This window comes from Microcaecilia unicolor, unplaced genomic scaffold (genome assembly GCF_901765095.1).
Source record: "Microcaecilia unicolor unplaced genomic scaffold, aMicUni1.1, whole genome shotgun sequence".
Lineage (NCBI taxonomy): Eukaryota > Metazoa > Chordata > Amphibia > Gymnophiona > Siphonopidae > Microcaecilia > Microcaecilia unicolor.
In genome coordinates, this window is record NW_021963650.1 from 53,970 (window position 1) to 63,004 (window position 9,035).

The window sequence follows — 9,035 nt, forward strand, 5'->3', positions numbered from 1 at the left end:
TACATTAGACAACTAGTGTAGGTTTCTGTATTGCATTGCTAGTTAGAAGACATGGTAGATGTTGGCTTAGGTATACGTTAATGTCTACTATGTGGTAAAACCCAAGCTGGCTGCTTTATAAAGCTTAATACAAGACACCTTTAGATTAGATGCTCTATAGTAGCAGAGAGACATGGAATGTGATGCAAGTAATTATTATTTTAATGAAAGAATGAATACAGTACAGGCATTAAGCAATAAGAAAACAATTCTTTACAATATGAAAATAATACTAGGGTCCTTTTACTAACACAATAACAGATTTAGCAGGTGCTAAATGATAATATACCTGTTATATTCCTATGGGCATCTTATCATTTAGCGCACACTAATTGTTAACACACACTAATTCTGTTAGCGTGCCTTAGTGAACATTTTAATGATTTTCAGAAGGTAGGATGAGAATACAATGCCAGAACACAGAAAATTTATCTGAAAGGTGATTACAAAGATATAATGACCAATTTTTAGCCTTGACCTTGTTCCAAAAACGGCTTATGAGATTGTGCCAGTAAATATGTGTATTGCAGGTTAAGTGGTGGTTCATCTCTGTCTTCTTCTAATTTGGAAATGGTTTTATAAAGGGGTCTGAATCTTTGGAGGCACAGCCTTATATGGAAGCTGACTCCTAGCAGTAGAATTGCAAGACTACAGCTACTGGATCAGTGCTGTCAGTTTGAAACTGGAGCCAATGGGGCAGGAGAGGAAAGGGGACCACTCAACCCCCATCCCACTAGACACCAGAGATCAGAACCTGGTAAGTCCTGAGGGGTCCAGAGGGCAGCAGTTGATGAATTGGTGATAGAGTGGGGGGTTTGGATATGTGATAATGGGGGATTTTTAAGGGGGGATCAGATCAAGGAGCTAGGGGAGAGCGGAACAACGAGATTGGGGAACAGGACATGGACATGGAATTGGGGAGGGGAGAGGTATTGAAAAGGGAACCAGGGAGAATTGGCACTGCTCAGATTTTGATTGTCTCAGGCTGCCTGGTTAAGTGCTGGCGTATATTGGAATCTGACATGCTCAGTGTTGTGTAAGAGGGTTTGAAGCCTCTCCTGCCCACTTAAACCACATTGAATATCAACCCCTTTATTTTTGATGTGTTAGATTTTGCAAGTATTTAAAAAGAAAGATGCTTGCTCATGAAATGCCTTTGATCACTGTCCTTAAGCATTCAGGAAACTTTAAGAAATTAGACACCATTAGCATTACAGAAGTTTCACTTTTTCCTTAATTTGATTCATTCTTGTTCCTAACCCTATAATTGCACAGTTAGGTAACATAAAAGTAATCAACATTTTGCAGGTTTTCAGCCAGAAAGATTCCTTCCTTCATTCACTGTTCAGGCTTCTCAACAACCAAGGTCTGGAAGAAATAAAATAAAATGATGAAATGAAGATGATTCAAAAATATTTTGCTTTATTTGGGAGTTAGATGCAGTTCTATAACGATGTGGCAACAATTTTATAATGGCTTAATAATGCACCTAAACCATTATAGAATACTAGGTAAAAGACGTTGGCCTGCCAATTTTTAGGTGCAATCAATTAAGCAAGATCAATGACTGGCATAAGTGAGCATCCCTAGGGGGACCATTAAACACATGTAACCATAGTATTCCATATACCTAGTGGCTTGAGGTATATATTGAACAGAATAGATAACAGTATTGATCCTTGTGCTACACCAGATGGCGGAGCCCATGGTGGCGATGAGTTGCTGCCAAACGTTATGGATTGTTGTCTGTCTGATAGATAGATAGGATCTGAACCAGGCAAGTACTGTTCCATTGATGCCTGTTTCTGTCAGTCGTGTTAGCATGATACAATGATCCACAGTGTCAAAAGCTGCTGAGAAATCTAGCAGGACTATCACCAAAGTGAATCCCCTGTTTCAGTTCTGTGAAGATCATCTAGAAGGGATACAAGGACCATTTCTGTTCCATAACCGGGTCTGAAACCAGACTGACATGGATCTAGCCATTTTCTCTCTTCTAGCCAGTCATTAAGTTCAACATAGACTGCCTGTTCTATAAGTTTCCCTAGAAATGGGATGTTGGATACTGGCTGGTAACTTTCAAGTTTGTTTTGCTTTACCAAAGGGTGACTCACTGCCCATTAGAAAGAGAGGTATTCACAATTTTTGTGATGGCTTCTATGAGGCCCATACTTTCCTGCTGCACTATCTTTGATGAGCAAAGGTCAAGGGAGCAGGTAGTTTGTCGAAGGTTGAAGTTCTGTTAGGATTTTGTCAAGGCTCTCCTCTGTCATTGGGTTAAGTGTCTCATCTGTCTCTGTCAGGAGTTTGTGCACTCCTGGTTAACAGATTGGAGACTGGGTGGGATTGCCTGTAAATCCTGGTGGAGACTTTTAATTTTGTTGACAAAGTAGGCAGCAAAATCATGGCAGTTTAGTTTAGACTGGGCAGGCTGGTTCTGTTGTGGGGGTTGCAGTAGGCTGTTTACTATACTGAACAACTGCTTGGTTGAATTGGCAGCCTGTGCAATGCATTGAGAAAAATATGTTTTTTTGGCTGTTGTCAAGGCTTGGCGTTTTTTTTGTTGTTGTGTGTTCCTCTAGTTTAGCGTGTCTTCATCCAGGCAGGATTTACGCTATCTCCTTTCCAGTTTACGTCCTTCGCGTTTAAGGATCCAAGGTTCTGGAGAAAACCAAGGTGAGTGTTTGTGAGTGGAGCATAAAACTGTTTATACTGGTGCCGTTTTCTCTTAGGTCTTGGCTAAGTATGTATTCCAAATGTCAACCTGTTCTGACACTGTAGTTGTCTTTTCATCCACATGTGGATAGTCTAAGGCCTCTAGGAAATTTCATCGGTCAGCTTTTTTTGTCTCTGATCTCCTTCCAAACTCTGGGAGGTGCCATTTGTTTCAGGTGGTCACTTAGGGAAAAGACTGCTACACCTCCACCCCGTCTTCCTGGTCTTGGTTGATGTTGGATGTTGAAACCTGTTGGGCCAGTGGTAAACCCACACTTTCATCTAGCCAGGTTTCACTTATTCCTAGGATGTCAAGATTCTGTTCATGTATGACATCATGGATCACCGAGGATTTCTTTGCAGCTGATCTGGCATTCACCAGTCCTATAGTTCCCAAGGGTGGTCTTGGGCTAGCTTTGGGGTGGCAATGAGGTGATCTTTTAAGTACTGTTATGTACGTGTTTGACCTCTTGCAATTTTGCCTTTTCTTTAGTTGGTGAGGATTATAGTTTCCTCTCCACACATCACTGGGATCCCCGAAGTCTCACAGTCCCCCTTAATAAAGCTATTAAAACTATATTATTTAATTGAAAAATCATTTATTTTTTTAATGAACAGTTTTGTTTATTTGTTTCTGCATGTTTTGATTTTTGTTTAACTGTATCTCTTTTTATTTCACTATATATGCTTTTTTTGTTAACATGTTCTGGGCTTCATTGGAAGGACAGGCTAAACATTGAAATAAATAAATAAATAAATAAATAAATAGAACCAGACTTACCTACAGCCATGAATAGACTACCTATTTAACAGTAATTCAAGAATGGGCTAAAAACAATAAACCCAAGTAAAACAGAGCTCCTGTGAGTACCGAACACAAGTGTGCACATACTTGACATCAAAATTATTTTTTGGAGATATAAACTTCTTCATAAACCGCAAGTCAGGAACTGTGGAATACAATTAAACACTTACATTGATCCCAGCAACTTTCAAGATCAGCCAAACCTTCAAGAGCTGTTTCTAATCTTTGCAACAACTATGCTGCCTCTCTCTATACATTGAGATGGCAAGTCTTGTCAGAATGACTCATGCCATGATAACATAAGACTGGACTACTGTAATGCACTCTACACTGGTCTGATTACAATGGGTTTGCACCAGTTCCAACTGATTCAGAATGCAACAGCAAGACTGATAGAAGGAAATAAGACATAGCCACATCAAACCATTTTTGCAAAAACTTCATTGGTTATCAGTACAATACAGGCCTAAACATAAAACTGTGATCTACAAGACCCTTAAAGGAAATGGGCCAGAGCTCCTGAAGAACAGGATCTCCTTCTCCACACCTCCAAGGTTACTAAGGTCCTACCAAGGAGTAACCCTAACACAATCTCTGCAAAGGATATCATGTGATTTGATACCTGCCAATGAGCCTTCTTTGGTGTAGCCCCCATTCTGGAATGCACTCCCTGAAAGGCTTCACTCAGCACAAGGCTATCTCTGTTTCAGGAAGCAAATGAAGGCTAGGCTTTTTCCCAAGCTTATAACAGAAGAAGTAATTAGCTTACTAGTCACACACACACAAGGACTAACACTGGTCTCCACTGGTCTACGCATACTGCAGCAGGCACTGTTCCCTTTAATCCAGTGGTTCCCAAACCTGGTCTTGGAAGCACCCCAGCCAGTCAGGTGTTCAGGATATCCACAATGAATATTCATGAGAGAGACTGCATGCACTGCCTGCTAATCTCTCCTGGAAACCTGAATGGCTGGGATGCCTCCGGGACTAGGTTTGGGAACCACTGCTCTAATCTGAGAGGGTGTCCTCCATCTATAGCCCTGCCAGTGGGTGGAGCTGTTTCACTATTACATTTTCAATAGTGATGGACAGACAAGCTCTGCAAGACTCCAGGGAACCTGCCTGTCTCTAGCCATTAAAAACACAGTATTGAAATAGCGCCCCCACTGGCAGCAGTGTAGTTGGAGGACCTCCGCTCAGCTTAGAGGGAAAAGTGGTAGCAGGACTCCTTATCCATTCCTACCCTAGTTGAGATTATATTCATGGACCTTTCTGATTAGATGTGCTAATTTATTTTTAAAAAAATGCTGACTGCCACTGTTACCCTCAAAGATGATTTTACCCTTTCCTGTTTCTATGATTATAACAAAACTCACTATCACATGCATGCTAATGAACCTGAAGAGAGAATGTCAACAAAAATTTGGAACACTTACTGTTGACTCCACTTTCCGCATTCATCATCGTAAGGCCACTTGTGAATGCTCCAGGTAACTGTGTTTGACAAGGGTAGAGGAGAACAATTCAACTTTTATAACTATTAAATAAGAGTCAATGCTGAAGGACCCTTTCTTATTGTCATCAAATGTGAGCAGTATAAAGTGCACAAGAGATGTTGAGTATAAACCACAAATGGGCTTTTTTTTTTTTTTTTACATTTACCTCATTCTACCAAATCTGTTAGTTTCTCTTATTTCTGTTGTCATTTCATCATCTGTCCTTCGTGGCCAGGTGGGCAGCAATATAGTCCCACCAGTATTCTCATTCTCTTTATACACGGAGAGGCCGACATTCGGACTGCAAGAGTTATATTGGCTAACTTCTGTGGTCGGAGCTAAAACTGGTTATTCAATGAGCGGCCATTTTCGGTGACTCGTATTGACTATCCGGTTTATTTTTGGCCAATTTAAAGATAATTGGATTAGTCAATAGTGAATCTTAACAGTTATCTTTAAACCGGTCAAAGACATCCCACGTTATCATGTTGCCAAATATGGCGGCTAATCTGGATTTAGATATAGGCGTCTAGCAAGTTATATCAGGCAATATAACCGGCTGTCTGCTAGCCACTAACCTGGAGTATTCACAGCTGGTTATCCCCCATTGAATATAGGTGGATAGCTCGTTAAATGCTATTTAATCGGTCAACAGCCATTCTGGCCTGTTAAATAGCATTATATATCAGGGGTGGGGGATAGGGGAGGGATTTCTATGTAGAACGATTCCACATTGCAATCTGTTTCCTGATGAACTGTTATTTTCTTTGACACAATTTTCTTTTTAACATATAACATTATCCTCCCTCCAATTTGACCCACTTTATCATTGCAATAATTTCTACTTTGGGATCACAGTGTTCCACTGGGTATTTTCCTTCCACCAGGTCCCTGAGATGACTAAAAGACAGGGCAACAACATTAGGAGCTGATAAACCCGCTAATACCTTAATTTTCACTGTTCTAGGGCTCTTAGAATTCTGTGACAAATCTAAACTAAGGCAAAATAATTTTAGATTTTTTAATAAACTAATAACTAATGTTTGTTTGTTTTTTATGAAATTAACTTGGGTTTTATCAGTAAACCTACAAATTTTCCTGTATCCCAAGCTTAAATCACTAAGGGGTATTTTTACTAAGCAGTGGTAGGCACTGATTTTTTTTTTTTTACTCTTTCAAAAAGTACAAAGATTAGGGAACACTCAATGAAGTTGCCTGGAAATACATTTTAAAAAGAAGAGGAGGAACAAGCTCTGGAAATATATTTGCATAGGATGTGGTAACAGCAGTTAGCGTATTTGGGTTTAAAAAATGGTTTAGACAAGATCCTGGACTAAAATTCGTGGGATTAGTAGCAAGGAATCTTACTACTCTTTGGGTTTCCAGAATTTTGTTACGCTTTAGGATTTTGGAATCTTGCTATACTTTGGGATTCTGCCATGTACTTCTGACCTGGATTGGCCACTGTAGGAAACAAGATACAAGGCTAAATGGACCATTAGTCTTATCTAGTATGGCTATTCTTATGTTCTTATGGACCATGAAATCTCCCTGCAAAACAATAATCACATCCAAAGAGTCTTCTTCTTTTGTCAGATATCCATGTAAGATTTCTCTTTGTAAGTCATATTAAAAAATTGCTTTTAGATTTCCTTACTCTTAGAAATAAATAAGTACATAAGTAATGCCATACTGGGAAAAGACCAAAGGCCCATTGAGCCCAGCATCCCGTCCTCGACAGCGGCCAATCCAGGTCAAGGGCACCCGGCAAGCTTCCCAAACGTACAAACATTCTATACATATTATTCCTGAAATTGTGGATATTTCCCAAGTCCATTTAGTAGCGGTCTATGGACTTGTCCTTCAGGAAACCGTCCAAACCCTCTTTAAACTCTGCCAAGCTAACAGCCTTCACCACATTCTCCGGCAACGAATTCCAGAGCTTAACTACACATTGGGGGAAGAAATGTTTTCTCCTATTTGTTTTAAATGTACTACACTGTAGTTTCATCGCATGCCCCCTAGTCCTAGTATTTTTGGAAAGCGTGAACAGACACTTCACATCCACCTGTTCCATGAATATGAATACTGGAGAGTACCTAGCTTCAAGGGGCTCCTGCATTCATTTTGGGGGGGACTGAGCAAGCTTGGATATTTGATTTTGAGTGGAGGTTTGTAGGTGGGAAGGAAAGGCCAACATAAGAACTTATCTACGCCTCAAGAGATGTGCATTAAAACACATTAAATATTCATGAACTGAGCTGATTTGCATGTATTTGCATGTAGTCATCTCTCTTCAGTATTGACATTGTATTTTATCTATATTAATATTAATTCAATTCAATTTAGGTCTTACATACTGCTAATATCCCTTGTTATGCATCAAGTAACACAAGCATTTAGCCCATGTTAGCTCACTTTAGTAAACAGGACGCTGTATTTTTACTTTCTTAAAATAGAACAACTATTGCCTCACATTTTAATAACAGGCATACCCATGTCTTGTGGTCTTTAATGAAATATAACTTACCTGATTCAAGATAGTTTCAAGAATTTTCTGAGCATTTATGCTGTCTCTAATGTCTATTCTAAATAAATAGAATGGAAAAAGAGTTCACGTTATTGCTGGTAGTAACAGAATCAAATTACATGCAGTGTACTAGAGCTGGTCAAGATCAAATTGAAATAACCTTATCCATCCTAAAATCAGGGTTGGTTAAAACACCACTGAGTTTCAAAGCTTAATGTAAGAGTATAGATGCAATCAAATGCATTTGCCTTAATCTGTGTCTATTTCTTTCTTCCTGGGCATCTGATTTTTGGGGGGCTACTGGCCAGTTAACTTGTCCTCTCCCCTTTTTATGTGTTTCATTTTTATATTACCATTGTTGATGGGGTTTGATGTTGTGCTATTCGTCTTTTGCCCCTTTTGAGATTTTGTTCATTTTTGGTACAACTTTGTATTAGGGCAGTTAACTATTTGGAACTTGAACACTGCCACATCTATTCTTTAGACTTTGAATGGCAGTATATTAAACGGTTAGTTAATAAGATTATCTCACTCAATGATAATGATTTTCCTATCTCAGAATATATTCATCAAAATCATATCTTGTTGGAGAAGACAAATAGTGGCAAATTTGAATAAAACGACGCTGCTCATGCAAACAGTTATTTGAGAGAAAAAAGGAATCTTGCTATTCTTTGGGATTCTGGAATCTTGCTGCTCTTTAGGATTCTAGAATCTTGCTACTCATTGGGATTCTGGAATACTACTACTCTTTGGGATTCCGGAATCTTGCTACTCTGAGATTCTGGAATCTTGCTGATCTTTGAGATTCTGCATGCAATTTAATTTTTTAAGAAGCAATCAGCGCTGATAATTGGCCGCTAACAAGCAATTATCAATACTAATTGCCTCTAATTAGAATTTATGCGTACAACTTGATTTGGGATTCCGGAATCTTTCTACTCTTTGGGATTGTGGAATCTTGCTGCTCATTAGGAATCTGGAATCTGGGATTCTGGAATCTTGCTGCACTTTGGGATTCTGGAATCTTTCTACTCTTTGGGATTCCGGAATCTTGCTGTTCTTTGGGATTCTGGAATCTTGCTGCTCTTTGGGATTCCGGAATCTTGCTGTTCTTTGGGATTCTAGAATCTTGCTGTTCTTTGGGATTCTGGAATCTTACTACTCTTTGGGATTCCGGAATCTTGCTGTTCTTTGGAATTCTGGAATCTTGCTGCTCTTTGAGATTCTGCATGCAATTTAATTAAGAAGCAATCAGCGCTGATAATTGGCCGCTAACAAGCAGTTATCAATAATTGCCACTAATTAGAATTTACGTGTACAACTTGCTAAGCTTGTTCCATACAGTGGTGCTCATAAATGCTACCACACGGATCTCAAAATGGGGCAAGGCCATGGGAGCAACATTGGTGGGTCTTGAGCATTCCTAAAATGATGTTAGGTGTGGGTA

General features: G+C 39.4%; 1 long non-coding RNA gene across 1 annotated transcript; it reads right to left on the reverse strand.

The window, feature by feature from the left end:
- Positions 1-229: 229 nt before the first annotated feature.
- LOC115459538 lies at positions 230-7,649 on the reverse strand. The gene is made up of 3 exons (XR_003940295.1): positions 7,586-7,649; positions 4,996-5,053; positions 230-1,407 (listed from the first exon to the last, which is right to left on the reverse strand). It is a non-coding gene; the product is annotated as an uncharacterized LOC115459538 (long non-coding RNA).
- Between the last annotated feature and the right edge of the window lie 1,386 nt (positions 7,650-9,035).